Source organism: Pinus tabuliformis, chromosome 2_2, assembly GCF_031772625.1.
Source record: "Pinus tabuliformis cultivar Carrire ecotype Pingquan chromosome 2_2, CPIR1, whole genome shotgun sequence".
Classification (NCBI taxonomy): domain Eukaryota; kingdom Viridiplantae; phylum Streptophyta; class Pinopsida; order Pinales; family Pinaceae; genus Pinus; species Pinus tabuliformis.
Window position 1 is genome coordinate 778,752,492 of NC_142300.1, and position 20,788 is coordinate 778,773,279.

General features: G+C 38.0%; 1 pseudogene; it reads left to right on the forward strand.

The window, feature by feature from the left end:
* The first annotated feature begins 4,512 nt into the window (after window positions 1-4,512).
* LOC149195005 (putative receptor-like protein kinase At1g80870) overlaps window positions 4,513-20,788 on the forward strand; it is an 89,647-nt pseudogene continuing 73,371 nt past the window's right edge.

A 20,788-nucleotide genomic window follows, 5' to 3' on the forward strand; every position in this document is an offset into this window, starting at 1 on the left:
ACAGCCAACCCTTAGAATTCTCTAGCCCTGAAAATGAGCAAGCCTTACAGCTGGAAGGAAGAGACAACCAAGAATTAGAACTGAGGAAGAAAGAGAGAATACTAGTGAAGAAGAGAGGGATGAAGCAGAACTTCCCCTAACTCCTGGCACAAGTCCACCACAAGACCCATTATATGAGGAGGAATTGGCCCAAATTTTGGCCAATATGAGTGAATATATTTAGCCCGAAAGTCCGCTCAACCTCAATGTTGAAGAAGCACAATCAGAAGAGGACTCTGCCTATAATAGGAATATATTAGAAGAAATAGTCGATGAAATAGAAGCAGGGACAAAAATCACTCAGGAAAAGGCAGACCAAACTAGGGTTACCTCTCCAGAAGAACCTAGTCAGGTTGATGTAAACACAGAAGATGAGGGCCAAACAGAGGAAATGGAAACTAGTCAGGGAAAATACATATCCCTTAGAGAACAAAACCCAACTTAGTAACCAAGCTCAGTAAGAGAAAAAACGAGTTGTGAAATAGTTGTTCCTCCCAAGAAGAAGAAGAGTGGAAATGAGAGGCTGTGAAAGGAACAACAAAAGCTGCAGAGCTTAGTGAAAAGACTTAGAAAAGAGATAAGAATATTAAAAAGGAGAAAAGTTGCAAGTAGAACCCTGAAAATGGTAAATACAGCCATTCAAACTGAATTCCATGATACAAGGGCTACGAAGACTCAAACCGAGCCCATTCTCATTCAAAACGATGAGGAACAACATGCAACCATTACAGAAGCAGTTGCCCAAATAGAGACTACACATTTCTGCAATACGGCTGTTCAAGCAAAGGGAATACCCTCCAACAGTGCAGACACCCAGTCAGACATCCAAGCCAGAGATGTTTTGATAAGTAGTGATCTTGGTATAACAAGTCTTCAAGAGAAGCTTGCACAGGCTCAGCTAACTATAGAGAAGCTTAAGGAAGAGATTGTTCCTCAACAAAGGTACTAGGAACTACAAAAGTAATTGCGGAATATCAACGCGTCAGAAGGTGAGGCCTTTGAGAAGTGTCGGAGGGCAGAAGAAAGAACTTAAAAGATAAAGAACAGACTGGAAACAGTCATGTGTCAGATGGATACTCTTTGTTCCCTTTACACAGATGTTTTAGCATGCAAGTTCCTTTCCAAGAACTATGCTTTTGATTTATTAGAAAGGTATTTACAATTAAAAATTAAGGTTGTTAGGGTAGGGAAACCCATAGAATTAAAAACTGTTGAGGATTTCATAAATTGTTGTAAACACCATGGAGTAAAAGTTCAACGATTACTCTGTGAGTTTCATTTGCATAATTTTATATTGGAAGAAGAAATGGAGAAGAACCCCAGCCCTTTTGTGGGTGATGTATAGTTTCAAGTGTTCATTTCATTTGTTGTTAACAAGTTGATGTGGTTCAAAGCCCATAATACTTTTCAAATACAAGAAAATGGGTTGGACCTTTGGGTCAGGGGTGAATCAAAAAATCCATTGCAACTACTGACCAAACATAAGAGTCTAATGAAAAAGGAAGGAGTCATCTAGACCTCGGGACCCATCCACAAAGAAATTGTCCAGCAAGGGGTAGAGTATTTTCTCTCTATCAAAGACAGTTCTTTGGCAGCAGCTAAATTCAGATGGAAAACTTCCAATCGTAATGTACAAGACAAAGAACCATTTAACAATAAAAACATTAAATTAGCTGCAGATCGCTTGGTTACTTATAACAACCTCATCTTGAGGGAAGGGCCATATTGGCTAGGCTGTCGATTTCGTTGTCATATTGTCTGGTATCCTAAATGTTAGTGTCGATATCTTCATGCCTTCATCAGTGATCAAATTCTCTTTTTGCATGCATTTTAGGTGTCTCATCCAATCAGTTTCATTCCATGAGTTCATGGATCAACTGATGGAAGTGGTTAATTATCAAATTTCCCCTCATGGTTTTTGCCTGCTGCCCTATTTTCACAAATTCAAGTCATTTATAGTCATTTTAGGGTTTTCAAGTCTCATTAGGTCTAGGGTTTCCCACCATGATCTTTAGAAGCTCAATAAGAGGTCAGCAGGCACATGAGGACGTCAAATAAGTTCATAAAATCACAAATTCTACTGATTATTTGCTCCATAAAGGGTTTTTACCTCAAAACTTTGTTTTGAGGTGAAAACAGAGTTTTACCATTTAATGTACAAATTTTACGTAATTTTATTGTTTTCATATGTAATAAAGCATCATCTGCAGCCCTGGGTCACCTTGCCAAACTCCAGCACTCCAGCTTCTACAAAAGAGACAAGAAAATCCAAGCATTAGTCGATAAAATGACAAAAAGAGAGCAAAACTGCAAAACAGGGTTTTAAAGAACAAAGTGAAAAGGAAAACTTTAGAAAGTTGGTTTTCTAAATGAAAAATTAAAGTCAAAAGTATATAAAGGGATCATTTGTTTTGAAGACTTCATTTGTGGTAAAAGTGAGAGAGAACAAAGAGAAAATTGTGTTTTGAGGTGAGAAGAGAGAAATTGTAGAAAGTTTTGAAATTTCTCTTGGCACGGCGCGCCTGGTCATTAGCGTGGCACACCTGCCCAGTGTGGCGCACCGAGGGTAGGCATTACAGAGAAATTTGAACAGGCATGGCGCACCTGGGTGTTGGCGCAACGCACCAGTTTGCCAAGCCAAAAATTCATTCAATCGACTTTCTAAGGCTCTAAAATTTGCAAATACCATCCCTTCAGGTAAGTAAACCCATCCATTTTCCATAAAAGGAGATTTAGTCATCCTTGATGGTGTTTTGAAAGGTGAAAATTCAAACCCTAAATTACTGCACAGTCTTGTAAAATTGTCTAGGGTTTTGTAGTTTTTGTCATTCTTGCTATTTGTTTACTCCTTTGCATAATTTGCCCATATCACATTCTTCTTCACTACGTTTCCTTAATTTTCTCCCCCTTTCCCTCTCTCATTTACACTCATCTTACTCCATTTTTCCCAAACCCTAAGCCCTACACCTAATTCCCACTATTTCCCAAACCCTAATTTTCATTCCTAAAACCCCATCACTACCTAATAACACCACAGCAAACATCAAAAGCTTCCACTCTTCAGTTCCACTCATCAAGTCCCACTCATCAAATCCCACTCATCAGTCCCACTCATCAAATCCCAAAGAAGAAAACAGTACTCACCTATTATTGAAATAAAATCTCTTCATATTCATCATTTTATACCATACAATGGAAAATGTGGAAACAGATTCAACTTATGAAAGGGATGAGGAAACTGTGAGTGATTCCTCCCAAGAGATTCGTGCATCAACAAAACAAGATAAGGGAGGAAAACACATCCGAGAGGAGCCCACCACACTTATAAAGGTACTAGCTTGCCCTCTTGTAGTAAAATGCTTTAAACATCAGTCTTGCTACTAGTTTTGTGAGATGGTGGAGAGGCTGAAATACCACCATGAACTTGCTAGGCTATTTTTCCTTCATCTTCACAATGTCCAGGTGAACTTAGCAGGTATTTCCTTCACTTTGACACCTGAAACTATAGCTGAAGCTATAGGTATTCCAAATGTAGGTGAACAGTGGAACAAAGGACATCTTGTGGGCAAAGAGCATTATGAGCCTTATATCAAGGTTAGTTATCAAAAGCAAATCAATACGGTCTTCCCTTTTAGATACCTACAGGACACATATGCTCCACTCATCAAGCTCATTATCAAATACTTCAGCTGTGAAGGGAGATTTTCTTTCTTATACACTTATCATGTTAGATTATTGATGCATTTCACTAGAGTGAGGATGATGAACCTCCCCTATTTCATACGTAGAAATATTGAGAAAATGGCTACATTGGTGCAAAGAAAACTTCTTCATCAACAGTTCAACAACATTTATCATTTTTCATTGATCAAAATTGTTGTGTTGCATCAGCTGAGTTTGTTGAATGTTTCATGGGATACTTTCATTTCACATGAGGTTTTAAAAAGCCCTCAAGTGACCCCATCAGTATTTCAAGGGGAAGAAGGGTCTTCAAATCAACCAGAGTTTCATGAGACTCAAACTACAGGTGTGCCAGTATTTATCACTTATGAAAAGGGGACAAGGAGGCTATTTGCAGCTGCAAAAGGACTACTATCTCCACCAGGGGTGGAAGGGGTCTCGTTTCCTTCATCAGACAACAGGCAAATACTATCTTCACCCGGGGTGAAAGGGGCTTTGCCTTCTTCTTCAGCAGAGCAGGTAAAAGATAAAGAGAAGAAACCATTGTATGATGAAGGGCCTTCTGAAGGTTAGGAGAGAGATTTTATTTTGATTCAGGAGGAGGATATTGATTTGGGCTCCCAAAGCTCAGGACTCAAGGAGATCATCAAAGAACAAGAAGCTGACACCCATGCCTTATCTCTTAACCTTGAGAGGGCTAAGTGGATTATCAACTTCCTTGAGAAAGGAAACAAATAGCTTACTGACAAACAAGAACTCCTGGATCTGCAAGTCATTAAAGAAAACTGGAAAATGTCCAAGAGGGCAAAGGGCAAGTTGACACCCATCGAGCAAAAGGACGATGACCGGGAATATGTGTTGGAGAAGGTGAATATTCACTTGGAGAAGCTGCTAGAGAAAGCTAACAAAGAGAAAAAGATGTTGTGGCACATGGCTTATCATTATTTGGCCCGAAACAAAATCTGCAAGACAAGGATAAGGTAGCTAAAAGCCAAGCTAAGGAGAGCATTAAAGGTCAAAAAGGAGCAAGACAAACTTAGAATCTTGGCTGAATCTTCCTTGGTCCAGAAAAGTAGTTAATGACATTGTCTCTTACCAATATTGAAGAAATTTCGGGAAATTTTTGGCATTTTTGAATTTTTCAGGGAAAAATAGGTTTTTCTGACAGGTGCGTAGCGCTACCTAGCGCTCACTTTTGATAGGGACCTCCCCAGGAGGAAAACTTTGCATTTTTGGATTCCTCATGAAAAATTATGCATGCCTAGAAATTACTAGGAAACTTTGACAAGTTTTGGGTCACCTAAAGGGCCAAAAACATCTCGAAAATGCCCTCTCTACCCACACTTTGGCCACACAGGAAGCAGTCTTGGGAGATTGCACTTTTGGAGGGGCAAATGGACACCAAATTCAAAAATTCCACTTGTCCTAGAAGGCCGACTCACCAGGCTTTCCAGCAAGCTATTCTACACCTAATTTGGACCTCGTGAAGACCTCCAAAAGAAGCTCGGAAAAAGAACTAAGCATAGAAAAAATGGCGCTACGCATAGGATGAAAAAGTGCCAATTTTGCTCAAAAACTCTGTTTTTCACCTAGTTTTCTTCTAGTTTTACTTTTTCTCTCTTATGCTCAAATTCATGATGTGACATGATGCAAATTGATGTACTATGATGTAAAAATGATAAAAATTGACTTGATAAGGTAGATACATCAGTTGTAGGTGGTTTAGAGTTGATTGAATAAGTTTCCTAAGTTTTAGAGGCAAGCTGTTCGACTGCCTATTTTTGTGTTCGTAGTTTAGATATGGTTGAAAGCACTCCTAGACTCATGGATTTGACCCCTAAAGGCTAGCATGGGTGGTTTTTTCCCTATATCTTGTACTTTCTTAGTCATTTTTCAAGGTTCGACTCTTGTGAATGCTTTGAGCATTATTGTACATCATCTCTGCAGTTTGGCAAGGGAATAGACTAGGGTTTGCAGCATTTTGTGGGATTCTTGTGGCAAGGTGACTTAGTATTGTTTCTCCTTTTGTAATTCAAGTTATCATATGTTTATGTGTGCCATTATCTCTCCCTTTTTAGCTTAACTAAATGAATCAAGTATAAAGGTGGAAATCATTGATGTTGCAGTGCTCTACCTTAGGGTTTGTTTAGTTTTACATGTTTTCTACTATTTGAAGAGGTCTCATGATACTTCCATGCCCTCTGCAACTCCTCACCAGTCTTAAGACTCTTCATTTCACTTAATTCAAAGTACTAAATCATTTTCCTACCTCGCCCCTCAGAAATCTCTGCAAGACTAAGTTCATTCCCCGGACCAAAACTGCCTTTCACATTTGATCTAGCAAACCAACATAAAACTCAATCAAACTCCTCTGAGCATATACCTAGCCTAAAATTAGTTTTTTATATCAGTGATCTCAAGCCTTTCTTGATAAATTTTCATTGAGATTGACAAGGAGAGAGTCCTGTCCCGACTTGGTAGGGCTAGCTACCAGGTTAAGCGTGGTTTGATGTCACCCTAGACCTGCCTTTCTCAGCCTGAGGTAGATTTAGGCACTAACACAGTGGTCCCCATACTGGGGAAAAATGTTTGTTTGCTCGTTAAATTTCTTTGCTTTATAAACTACAGACGGAGCCTGAAGTTAGCCAAGTAGCCTTCGAACTGCTCTTGCTTTGCGAGTGCATAAGTAGATGAATGCTGCTTCAGTCAATCTCCGGTTTAGTTTATGAACTGAACATATGACTTGCAAATTGCCCCAGTACATGTATCAAGTTAGATCTGATTGTTGATGGTGGACAATGATCAGACACCGAAAGGCTGAAATCATTCACCTAGCAACTCCAGTGTCGAAAAATCTAAAGCTTCAGAATTTTTAATGGCGACTCTACTCTTCAAGAATCAGTAGCCTGAAGGATTTCTTGGTCAATTCATTGTTATCAAAATGGTTTCGCTAGATCAAAGGTATGCTCCCATGAGCCGAGATCAGATTCCAGGTTTTCCAAATAAAATTCTGAAGTTAGATTGGCAAAGGAATTTTCCTATGTTTAAAGATGATGATAGGGATGATGTTGTTTTACATCTGGTTAGATTTCACATACATATTCGCAAGTTGAAGGTTGATTTTCCTGAAGATTGCTTGATGAAGATATTGTTGACATTATGATGCATGTGTTGTACTTGATGGCAACCCACTCATAGAAGAACATCTCACTTATTTATAACTAGATAAATCTACAGAAGAGATATCAGAGGTGACTGAATGCATGCGATGTCGGACAGCTCAAAGGAATTAGATGGCAGTTCTCAGTATGACAAGTTAGCTTTGCCATCAAGTCCAAAGGGGGATATTGTTGGCATTATGAGACAAGTGTTGTCCTTGATGGCAAATCACATAGATTTCAGATCATAGTGCAGCAGGTCAGTAGCAAGGAATTGAGGATTAGACTACAAGAATGAAGAGAGAAAAGTATATACGCAGGTTCACCTTGACCAAGCCGCATATACAAGCGGGTTAGATGTTCCAAAGATGCGTATGATTATACACACACTTTCATGCAAGGAGAAAGCGCGTACATGTGGGAGAACTTAATTTTGGTCGGTGGTATTTAGTCCTTGGTATTTGAACCTATGCTTTTGCACCATCGTATCTCGTCGAAAGTGTTGATCTCAAGTATTGGGTCCATGGTATTGATTTGTTATGGTTTTGGACCGTGGTATTGAGAAAAGCCTAATACTATAAAAGGAGAAGAAGATCATTAGGCAAAAGCATGGAAAAAGTCTTGAATATCTGATGAAGTATGAGATCCAGTATGCAAGTTCATGATGCTTTGCTAAGGAGGAATCTAAGCGGTTGTTGGAGAACAAGATCTAAGGATAGATAGAGATCTAATGGCTTGGAATGAATCGTCTCTATAGGGTTTGATCATGCTTATTCTAAGATCTGTATACTGACGCATGTATTGTTCTGCAAATGTTATGAGTATGACTGATGTCTAGAAGAGCTGCAAAGTTATGAGAAAATATTTGCAGATCTATACGTGGGTTGGCTTTGGTGAAAGCGTGTATGTACGCGGGTTTTGTTTGTCATAATAGAATATACATTATACTAGATAATATTTGAAGTTACAGTCGGATCTAGTTAATGTTGCAGAGTTCTGTTGTCTATTCTGTGTTCGGGTGACTGTGTTGTTGACAGGGTTTCAGTGTTTCAGTGATCCAAAGATTGATGATGCTAGTATTGATTGATTTTGTGCTTCAATGATATTGATGGGTCCAGTATGAAAGTTGGATGAAACATGGCCTTCAGATTATGATATTGTGTTCCATGAGTATCCAGTCTGAAAATGTATGAAATGTAGTACCTAGAGGAAGAAAGAGATGGTCGTAGCCTTATGTAGGTTAGCACCTACATACTAGGACATCAGCTAGTACAAGAGCTAAGGGGGTGGTAGCTCCCTTCCAATAGCAGCTGGAAAACGAGTAAAGGTTGGAGCATTTCAGTAGGCCTGCACCTACGTACTAGTAAATGGATCGGCTAGTACAAGAGACAAGGGGATTGTAGCTCCTTCCCGAGAGAGTCTGGAGAACGAGAGAAGGTTGTAGCCTTCTGCAGGTAGAAGCCTATGTAATGGTATAAGACTGCACCAGTACAAAAATATTGTAAAATGAAGTTTCTTATTAAATGAAGATAGAGACAACTTGCAGTAGGTGGTTTTCACCCACATTGGGTTTCCACCTTATATCATGGTCTTCATGTGTGCTTCTTGTGTGTGATGATTTGTTTTGTTTTACTGCACTTTCTTACTATTCATATGGTTAATGAAGTTTTGATGTACTAACTAAAGATCAACATTTAATGGATTAACTAAATCATAAGTATTCTGGATATACGGTAGTTGCATTAGACATAGTTGCATATACACACGAGTTCCTTTAACTGAAGTAGCGTATATGTATCTAAGTATGGAAATGAAAAAGTTTTATTGACTTGTTAATAGTGATTCACCCCCCCCCCTCTCATTATTATTTCCAACAATTGGTATCAAATTAGGTCCTTTGGTAGAAGCTTGATCGCTTGAAGGAGATCCGTAGATCAATGGGAAAGAAGCTTAAGAAGAAAATGCCTAAGAAGAAGAAGACATCTCAGAAGAGCTATGACAGTCGGAGAATTGATTGGGGAATATGTGGAAGAAGCACATCAGATTCAGAATCACTTCAGAATGAAGATGAACAAGATCTATCAGGTATGAATTTGTTATCCTCTTGTGATACATCTATTTATCCATTTGAAGACGATGAAAGCGATAGTGAAACAACTGAATTTTCTCTTATGGGTGAGCAAGAAAGATATCGAATAGAGGCAGTATTTAAAAGGCTTACAGACAAAATTAGAGACAAACAAGATCTATTGAATAAAAGGGAATGTGCCTTCAAAGAAAAAGCTACTAAACTAAAAGCTCAACTAGAGGAAGGTAACAAGGTAAGGAAGCTATTCAAGGAAAAGGATGATCAATGTCAAAAGTTGCAGGATGAAGTAAATGAAAGGAGCACAATAATCAAGAAATTCAGAGATAGTTCCAGTTACTATGAAAGGCTTGAAGCTACGACCCTCTAGCTAAAGGAAGATCTTGAATAATCAAATAAGCAGAATAAAGAACTACTCCAAGCTCTTGAAAAACAAGAAAACAAAGTTATTAAATTAAGACATCAACTGGAAGAAGGAAGGAAAGCTGAAGAGAACATGAAGAAGTAGTATCGTGAAAAGGAAGAGCATTTTCAGGCTGAGGTAAACACTCTAAAAGATAAATTAGAAGAAAAGGATAAGCTCTTACGATTTCAAGATAGTACTAAGATTTTGGATGATATTATTAGTAGTCAAAGGTCTCCTTCTATCCAAACTGGTCTTTGTTTTCATGAATCGATTGAAGGTGAATCTAGTTTGCAAAGGAAGACAAGGAACTCTAATGTAAAATCTGAAAGGCTCAACAACGAGATGTGAGGTCAATCCCATCAACAACCAAGGAAAGAAATTCTCCAAAGAAAATCTTTTACTCCTCCGATGAATAATGTTGAATGTTATGTATGTCATAATCTTGGACATGTTGCAGCCAAATGAAAAAGAAGAATGGTTCAAGACCATCACACAGAAAGACCATCACGTTCCAGGTACTTTAATGGATATTGTTTTTCTTGCAATATGTTTGGTCACAAAGCTGCTGACTGCTACAGGAGGAATATGAAACATGTAAGATGTTATGCATGTAACAAGCTCGGACATATAGCAAAGGAATGCAGGATCAAAGTACGGGCACCATAACAAAAGGAGAAAACATCATCACACTTGAAGATATGGAAGAAGAAGGAAGTACAGTCAGAGAGATGCAACATAGCCTAGACATAACTGGCTCAGAGGGAGCTGAAAGTGTAAAACTTTAGTGTCCTTAATCTCATACACAAGTTTCATAAAGGGAAGTTGCGTATATACGCAAGTTATACACTACACAGTCGCGTATATGTCAGTTTGAGAAAAGCAGTAGGGACAGGTTCAGAAAAAGGGTCTGATATGATTCAGTCCATTATTTGCTCTGTTTGATAATGGTTACAATTTGCTGATGATGTGTCGAAATGTCTTGATACTTGTAAGATATTTAGAAGTGTTTTGATCCTAAGTTTTTGATGATGATGCCTTGATGCTTCTTGATGATATATGCATGATCAAATCTAATAGCTGGCAAAGGTTCAGGGGGAGCATATGCCTTTAATAATGCATTTTTAGCATTATGGTTAGTAGTCCTTGGTGATGATGCTTATATGGCTAAATGATATATCTTGCTATGATATGGTTATGAGTTGTCCATCTCATATGATTCTTGGGGTTACATAGTTGATTTTTAGATCAAATTTGTGGTTGATTCTCTGATGATGCATATATGGTGCTTACATGGTGATACACAACTTCATTACTTGATGATGAGTCACTCATATGCTGTTGTCGTCATATGCATAAAGATCATATAATACAGTTATGATGTAGGATTCCTATAGTTCTTGGTGCTCATGTGGATGAGGATTGTTGATAATATAAAGAAGTCTTGACAAATGATCTTGAGCTCAAGATACATAGTGCTGGATACATGAATGATTACTCAAAGTTTCATTATTGGAGACATGATGATGATGAGTTCTTACCTATATGATGATAGGTTGATACTTACATATCTTGATTGATGCAGATGTCCCCAAAGTGATGATACTTGGTTCATGCAGATCTTGATGATGATGAGATGACTATGGTGTTTTTCACAAATGATATAATGTGAATGATTTTATGATGATGAGTTGATATCTATATGCAAACATACCTTGTTACAGGACATTTACAGGTTGCTGATCTGGAAGTTGTTGTACAAGAGTTTTATGAGTGACATCTGCGTATATACGCATGTTTCTGTGGATACAGTCGCGTATAATTTGGAAATTAGTAGGCTAGACTCAAGATGAGAAAAGTTTGTTATGGGTCTGACAGAGACCATCTGCAACAGGTGCAGAGGGAGAACATGATTGCTGGTCTAGATGTTGTTGAAAGATGCTTATGGAGCAGATCATACATTGTGTATGATAGTTGTTGATGACTATCATAGTCTTATTTAGATGTAAAAGTCATATCAAGACTCATGATGTAATAGTGTGTCTCTATCTATTGTACTCATTTGATGAAATATCTTCTGATGTAATTTGTACCCCCTTTATGCATAGGAAGAATGATGAAATATTTCAGTCATGTATTTCTTTTATTATCAAGTTCATGTAACAGCCTATGTTGGACTCCCCACTATGGCTGGGATGGATGATGTTATACTCTTGAGTTATCATGTGTAAACCTTGATGTATCCCCACTTGGTTGGGAGATGGATGTATGTATGAGTCCTTAGTGATAGAAAGGTCATTTATGATAAAGTCATGTTCTTCTCGTAGAACATCTTTTTGTAGACCTTACTTACAGTCAGGGGGAGCATGAACAACACACTTCAGCAGAGCAGAGACTTCAGCATGTACTCATAGGGAGCATGGTCAGATTCATACACCTTGGCATATACAAAGGGGGAGCTCATTCAGAGATTTGAGCAGGTACTCAGGGGGAGTATGGACAACAGAATGTTTATCAAGGAAAGAGAATATCTTGGTCCACCCTTTGTCATTGATGTCAAAGGGGGAGAGTGATTTGGTGTTGTTGCCATCAAGTCCAAAGGGGGAGATTGTTGGCATTATGATGCATGTGTTGTACTTGATGGCAACCCACTCGTAGAAGAACATCTCAATTATTTATAACTAGATAAATCTACAGAAGAGATATCAGATGTGACTAAATGCATGCGATTCCAGATAGCTGAAAGGAATCAGATGACGGTTCTTAGTATGACAAGTTAGCTTTGCCATCAAGTCCAAAGGGGGAGATTGTTGGCATTACGAGAAAATTTTGTCCTTGATGGCAAATCACACAGATGTCAGATCATAGTGCTGCAGGTCAGTAGCAAGGAATTGAGGATCAGACTACAAGAATGAAGAGAGAAAAGTATATACATAGGTTCACCTTGACCAAGCCGCGTATACACGTGGGTTAGACGTTCCAAAGACACGTATGCGTATACACGCACTTTCATGCAAGGAGAAAGCGCGCACATGTGGGAGAACTTAATTTTGGTCTGTGGTATTTAGTCCTTGGTATTTGAACCTATGCTTTTGGATCGTCGTATCTCGTCGAAAGTGTTGATCTCAAGTATTGGGTCCATGGTATTGATTTGTTATGGTTTTGGACCGTGGTATTGAGAAAAGCCTAATACTCTAAAAGGAGAATAAGATCATTAGGCAAAAGCATGGAAAAAGTCTTGAATATCTGATGAAGTATGAGATCTAGTATGCAGGTTCATGATGCTTTGCTAAGGAGGAATCTAAGCGGTTGTTGGAGAACAAGATTTAATGGCTTACAACGAATCATCTCTATATGGTTGGATCATGCTTATTCTAAGATCTGTATAATGATGCATGTAATGTTCTGTAAATGTTATGAGTATGACTGATGTCTGGAACAACTGCAAAGTTATGAGAAAATATTTGTAGATCTATACGCGGGTTGGCTTTGGTAAAAGCGCGTATGTACGCGGATTTGGTTTGTCATAATAGCATATACATTATACTAGATAATATTTGAAGTAATAGGGTGATCTGTTTATTGTTGCAGAGTTCTGTTGTCTGTTCTATGTTCTAGTGATTGTGTTGTTTACAGGGTTTCAGTGTTTCAGTGATTTAGAGATTAATGATGCTAGTATTGATTGATTTTGTGCTTCAATGATATTGATGCTTCCAGTATGAAAATTTGATGAAACGTGGCCTTCAGATTATGATATTGTGTTCCATGAGTATCCAGTCTGAAAATGTATGAAATGTAGTACCTGGAGGAAGAAAGAGAAGGTCGTAGACTTCTATAGGTTGGCACCTACGTGCTAGTATATCATCTAGTACAAGAGCTAAGGGGGTGGTAGCTCCCTTCCAGTGGCAGCTGGAAAATGAGTAAAGGTTGGAGCATTTTAGTAGGCCTGCACCTACATAATAGTAAATGGATCGGCTAGTACAAGAGACAAGGGGGTTGTAGCTCCCTTCCAGGAGAGTCTGGAGGACGAGAGAAGGTTGTAGCCTTATGTAGGTAGAAGCTTGTGTACTGGTGTAAGACTGCACCAGTACAGAAATATTGTAAAATGAAGTTTCTTATTAAAATAAGATAGAGACGACTTGCAGTAGGTGGGTTTCACCCACATTGGGTTTCCACCTTATATCATGGTCTTCATGTGTGCTTCTTGTGTGTGATGATCTGTTCTGTTTTACTACACTTGCTTACTGTTCATATGGTTAATGAAGTTCTAATGCACTAACTAAAGATCAACATTTAATGGATTAACTAAATCATAAGTATTCTGGATATACGCTAGTTGCATTAGACACAGTTGCATATACACGCGGGTTCCATTAACTAAAGAAGCGTATATGTATGTAAGTATGGAAATGAAAAAGTTTTATTGACTTGCTAATACTGATTCATCCCCCCCACTCAGTATTATTTCCAACAATTGGTATCAAAGCAGGTCCTTTGGTAGAAGCTTGATCGCTTGAAAGAGATCTGTAGATCAATGGGAAAGAAGCTTAAGAAGAAAGCACCTAAGAAGAAGAAGACATCTAAGAAGAGCTATGACAGTGGGAGAATCGATTGGGGAATATGTGGAAGAAGCACATCAGATTCAGAATTACTTCAGAATGAAGATGAACAAGATCTATTAGGTATGAATTTGTTATCCTCTGGTGATACATCTATTTATCCATTTGAAGACGATGAAAGCGATAGAGAAACAACTGAATTTTCTCTTATGGGTGAGCAAGAAAGATATCGAATAGAGGCAGTATTTAAAAGGATTACAAACAAAATTAGAGACCACCAAGATCTATTGAATAAAAGGGAAAATTCATTCAAAGAAGAAGCTACTAGACTAAAAGCTCAACTAGAGGAAGGTAAAAAGGTAAGGAAGCTATTCAGCGAAAAGGAAGATCAATGTCAAAAGTTGTAGGATGAAGTAAATGAAAGGAGCACAATAATCAAGAAACTCAGTGATAGATCCAGTTACTATGAAAGGCTTGAAGCTACGAACCTCTCGCTAAAGGAAGATCTTGAAGAATCAAATAAGCAGAATAAAGAACTACTCCAAGCTCTTGAAAAACAAGAAAATGAAGTTCTTGAATTAAGACATCAATTGGAAAAAGGAAGGAAAGCTGAAGAGAACATGAAGAAGCAGTATCGTGAAAAGGAAGAGCATTTTCATGCTGAGGTAAACACTCTAAAAGATAAATTAGAAGAAAAGGATAAGCTCTTACGATTTCAAGATAGTACTAAGATTTTGGATGATATTCTTAGTAGTCAAAGGTCTCCTACTGTCAAAACTAGTGTTGGTTTTCATGAATCGATTGAAGGTGAATCTAGTTCGCAAAGTAAGACAAGGAACTCTAATGCAAAAGCTAAAATGCTCAACAAGGAGATGAGAGGTCAATCCTGTCAACAACCAAGGAAAGAAATTCTTCAAAGAAAATCTTTTACTCCTCTGATGAATAATGTTGAATGTTATGTATGTCATAATCTTGGACATGTTGCAGCAAAATGCAGAAGAAGAATGGTTCAAGACCATCACACAGAAAGACCATCACGTTCCAGGTACTTTAATGGATATTGTTTTTCTTGCAATATGTTTCGTCACAAAGCTACTGATTGCTACAGGAGGAATATGAAACATGTAAGATGTTATACATGTAACAAGCTTGGACATACAACAAAAGAATGCAGGATCAAAGTACAGGCACCATAACAAAAGGGGAAAACATCATCACACTTGAAGATATGGAAGAAGAAGGAAGTACAGTTAGAAAGATACAGCATAGCGCAGACATAACTAACTCAGAGGGAGCTGAAAGTGTAAAACTTCAGTGTCCTAAATCTCATACGCAAGTTTCATAAAGGGAAGTCGCGTATATACGCGAGTTATACACTGCACAGTCGTGTATATGTCAATTTGAGAAAAGAAGTAGGGACAGGTTGATAAAAAGGGTCTGATATGATTCAGTCCATTATTTGCTCTATTTGATAATGGTTACAATCTGCTGATGATGTGTAGAAATTTCTTGATACTTGTAAGATATTTAGAAGTGTTTTGATCCTAACTTGTTGATGATGATGCCTTGATACTTCTTGCTGATATATGCATGATCAGATTTGACAACTGGCACAGGTTCAGGGGGAGCATATGCCTTTAATAATGCATTGTTGGCATTATGGTTAGTAGTCCTTGGTGATGATGCTTATATGGCTGAATAGTATATCTTGCTATGATATGGTTATGAGTTGTCCATATCATATGATTCTTGAGGTTACATAGTTGATTTTCAGATCAGATTTGTGGTTGATTCTCTGATGATACATATATGGTGCTTACATGGTGATACGCAACTTCATTACTTGATGATGAGTCACTCATATGTTGATGTCATCATATGCATAAAGATCATATAATATAGTTATGATCTAGGATTCCTATAGTTCTTGGCGCTCATGTGGATGAGGATTGTTGATAATATAAAGAAGTCTTGACAAATGATCTTGAGCTCAAGATACATAGTGCTGGATACATGAATGATTACTCAAAGTTGCATTGTTGGAGACATGATCATGATGAGTTCTTACCTATATGATGATAGGTTGATACTTACATATGTTGATTGATGCAGATGTTCCCAAAGTGATGATACTTGGTTCATGCAGATCTTGATGATGATGAGATGACTATGGTGTTTTTCACAAATGATATAATGTGAATGATTTTATGATGATGAGTTGATATCTATATGAAAACATACCTTGTTACAGGACATTTACAGGTTGCTGAACTGGAAGTGGTTGTACTTGAGTTTTATGAGGGACATTCGCGTATATATGCATGTTTCTGTGGATACAGTCACGTATATTTTGGAAATCAATAGGCCAGACTCGGGATGAGAAAATTCTGTTATGGGTATTACAGAGACCATTTGGAATAGGTGCAAAGGGAGAACATGATTGCTGGTCTAGATGTTGTTGACAGATGCTTATGGAGCAGATCATAAATTGCGTATGATAGTTGTTGATGACTATCATAGTCTTATTTAGATGTAAAAGTCATATCAAGAATCATGATGTAATAATGTGTCTCTATCTATTGTACTCATTTGATGAAATCTCTTCTGATGTAATTTGTACCCCCTTTATGCATAGGAAGGATGATGAAATATTTCAGTCGTGTATTTCTTTTATTATCAAGGTCATGTAACGACCTATGTTGGTCTCCCCACTATGCCTGGGATGGATGATGTTATACTCTTGAGTTATCATGTGTAAACCTTCATGTATCCCCAATTGGTTGGGTAGATGAGTCAGATCCCACTTGGTTGGGAGATGGATGTATGTATGAGTCCTTAGTGATAGGAAGGTCATTTATGATAAAGTCATGTTCTTCTTGTAGAACATCTTTTTTCAGACCTTGCTTACAGTCAGGGGGGGCATGAACAACACACTTCAGCAGAGTAGAGACTTCAACATGTACTCAGAGGGAGCATGGTCAGATTCGTACACCTTGGAATATACAAAGGGGGAGCTCATTCAGATATTTCAACAGGTATTCAGGGGGAGTATGGACAGCGGAATGCTTATCAAGGAAACAGAATATCTTGGTCTGCCCTTTGCTCTTGATGTAAAAGGGGGAAAGTGATTTGGTTTTGTTGCCATCAAGTCCAAGGGGGGAGATTGTTGGCATTATGATGCATGTGTTGTACTTGATGGCAACCCACTCGTAGAAGAACATCTCACTTATTTATAACTAGATAAATCTATAGAAGAGATATCAGATGTGACTGAATGCATGCGATGCCAGATAGCTCCAAGGAATCAGATGACAGTTCTCAGTATGACAAGTTAGCTTTGCCATCAAGTCCAAAGGGGGAGATTGTTGGCATTATGAGACAAGTGTTGTCCTTGATGGCAAATCACACAGATGACAGATCATAGTGCAGCAGGTTAGTAGTAAGGAATTGAGGATCAGACTACAAGAATGAAGAGAGAAAAGTATATAAGCAGGTTCACCTTGACCAAGCCACGTATACACGTGGGTTAGACGTTCCAAAGATGCGTACGCGTATACACACACTTTCATGCAAGGGGAAAGCGCATACATGTGGGAGAACTTAATTTTGGTCCATGGTATTTAGTCCTTGGTATTTGAACATGTGGTTTTGGACCGTGGTATCTCGTCCAAAGTGTTGATCTCAAGTATTGGGTCCATGGTATTGATTTGTTATGGTTTTGGACCGTGGTATTGAGAAAAGCCTAAGACTATAAAAGGAGAAGAAGATCATTAGGCAAAAGCATGGAAAAAGTCTTGAATATCTGATGAAGTATGAGATCCAGTATGCAGGTTCATGATGCTTTGCTAAGGAGGAATCTAAGCGGTTGTTGGAGAACAAGATCTATGGATAGGTTGGGATCTAATGGCTTGGAATGAATAATCTCTATACGGTGTGATCATTCTTATTCTAAGAACTGTATACTGACGCATGTAATGTTCTATAAATGTTATGAGTATGACTGATGTCTGGAACAACTGCAAAGTTATGAGAAAATATTTGTATATCTGTACGTGGGTTGGCTTTGGTGAAAGCCCTTATGTACGTGGATTTGGTTTGTCATAATAGCGTATACATTATACTATATAATATTTGAAGTTATAGTTGGATCTGGTTATTGTTGCAGAGTTCTGTTGTCTGTTATTTGTTCTGGTGACTGTGTTGTTGACAGGGTTTCAGTGTTTCAGTGATTCAGAGATTGATGATGCTAGTATTGATTGATTTTGTGCTTCAATGATATTGATTGGTCCAGTATGAAAATTGGATGAAACGTGGCCTTCAGATTATGATATTGTGTTCCGTGAGTATCCAGTCTAAAAATGTATGAAATGTGGTACCTAGAGGAAGAAAGAGAAGGTCGTAGCCTTCTGTAGGTTGGCACCTACGTACTAGTACATCAACTAGTACAAGAGCTAAGGGGGTGGTAGCTCCCTTCCAGTAGCAGCTGGAAAATGAGTAAAGGTTGGAGCATTTCAATAGGCCTGCACCTACGTACTAGTAAATGGATCGGCTAGTACAAGAGACAAGGGGGTTGTACCTCCCTTCCAGGAGAGTCTAGAGAACGAGAGAATGTTGTAGCCTTCTGTAGGTAGAAGCCTCTGTACTGGTATAAGACTGCACCAGTACAGAAATATTGTAAAATGAAGGTTCTTATTAAAATAAGATAGAGACGACTTGCAGCAGGTGGTTTTCACCCACATTGGGTTTCCACCTTATATCATAGTGTTCATGTGTGCTTCTTGTGTGTGATGATCTGTTATGTTTTACTGCACTTGCTTACTATTCATATGGTTAAAGAAGTTCTGATGCACTAACTAAAGATCAACATTTAATGGATTAATTGAATCATAAGTATTCTGGATATACGCTAGTTGCATTAGACACAGTTTGGTATACACACGGGTTCCATTAGCTGAAGTAGCATATATGTATCTAAATATGGAAATGAAAAAGTTTTGTTAACTTGCTAATACTGATTCAGCCCCCCCACTCTTAGTATTACTTCCAACAGATATTCATTTCCACTCTGGAAGGTGAAGCCCGATCTTGGTATGAAATTTTGCTGCCTGCTTGTATATATTATTTAAAGGATTTTCATACCATGTTCTTTGAAAGGTATAAAGAATCTTATCCATCATTAAATTTAGTTCAGAACTGTTGTAAACATGTTTATAATCTTATTGAAAGTCTTGAGAGAATTTATGAAGATGACAACTTTATGGATGATGAGATCATGGAAGCTCTATACGTAAATCCATTTCAGCAGCATAAAGAGAACTTAGGGGATACTTATCAAGATGCTCAGGAAAATTTGTAGCAAGATCAAGATCTTAGTGTGGTGGAAAATGATGAAAGAGAAGGTTTTGTTTCAGATCTTTCAATAGAAGAAGACAATATGAAGGAAAGTCTAGTTTCAATTTCAGAATGTAATCAAGTCAAGTCAGCTATTTCAGATCTAGATTCAGATCATGATGATGAAGACTACCTTGTTTTGAATCCCATGAAGGAGAGATCCGCTTTTGAGATCATCTGGAATGAAGAAGACAAAGTTATTGAACCAAATGTTCTCATTTCATTATCACAAAGCGTTCATGAGGAGGTAATCAAGTCATTTTATGAAAAACAAGATGAGATCTTTGTTCAAGTAAGTGAAAAATATTCTTTCAATAACTCAGTGGTAAATGATAATTTGATTGCCATGTCCTATGAAGATGATCAGCAATGTTTTCAAATTTTAGAAGATCAGGGAATTGAGTACTGTCAGTCGGGTTTTTCATGTTTTGAAATGTTATTTCAAGAAGAAAATAATTGCTTGAGCAAACGAAAACAAAAGGTCTTATCTCCTCTGTCTGAAGATGAAATAGATCAACTCCTGAAAGGTCAGGTTACAGCCCAAGCTAGCGCAGGTCTGCAGTGTTCACATGGTCAAGAAAGTGTTGGTGAAACTTCTTCCTCTTTTGAGAATGATGACAGTCTTGAAATTAGATTTATAGATCAACGAACAGATAATATTTTCTTTCATGAAGATGATAAGGCTGTCATGTTTGATAATATTGAAGATTTTTTTTGTTTAAGAATTTCCTAGACCATGAAAATGAGGAATATGAGCCTGAGAGAGAGAATATGCTAGAATTTCTCATGTTCGAGGACTTTATAGCTAACTCTCAAATAGCAGAAGCTTATACCTCTCTATGCCTTCCTATCACTCGGCAACTAGTTGTTCTTCCAGATCAGAAAGAAGGGAGTACTTGTATTTTTGCTGCTGGATCTCAAGACAAGCTAGTGCTTCAGGATTTTCAGGATCCCTTCGACATTATTTTGCAAGCATTAGAGAAGACGAATGTTGCCTGGTTTGTTACCATAAGCCTTGGTTTCAGTTGTTATTGTGAGTTGTCTACATATACATCATTCTACCTGCTCGGCAAAAGTGAGAGCAGAATTTCAATGAGTAGCCATCTGCTGGATTGGTTACATTGGAAGGCCCACTTCACTGATTGTACATATTTCATCAGTAGGTAGGTGGTCATCATCATGATTTGAAGACCTCAAATCTCGATGGTCTGCTGCAATTAAAAAGCTTTGTAAGTACTTGTTTTAATTAAGTGAGTCTTGTGTCAGTTGTTTGAGTCAATTTTAGTCAGTTTTCAGTCTTGTAATTGAGTCAAGATATTGGTTTTAGTTTTCTGAAGTTATTGACTCCATGTAGCCCAATGGAAGAGGCACTGTCCGCTTTCTAGAGATCTGTAGTTCTTGGCACCTCCCAGGAGCTACCATTCCCATTGGAGCCAATGTTAGTGTCGGTATCTTCATCCCTCCATCAGTG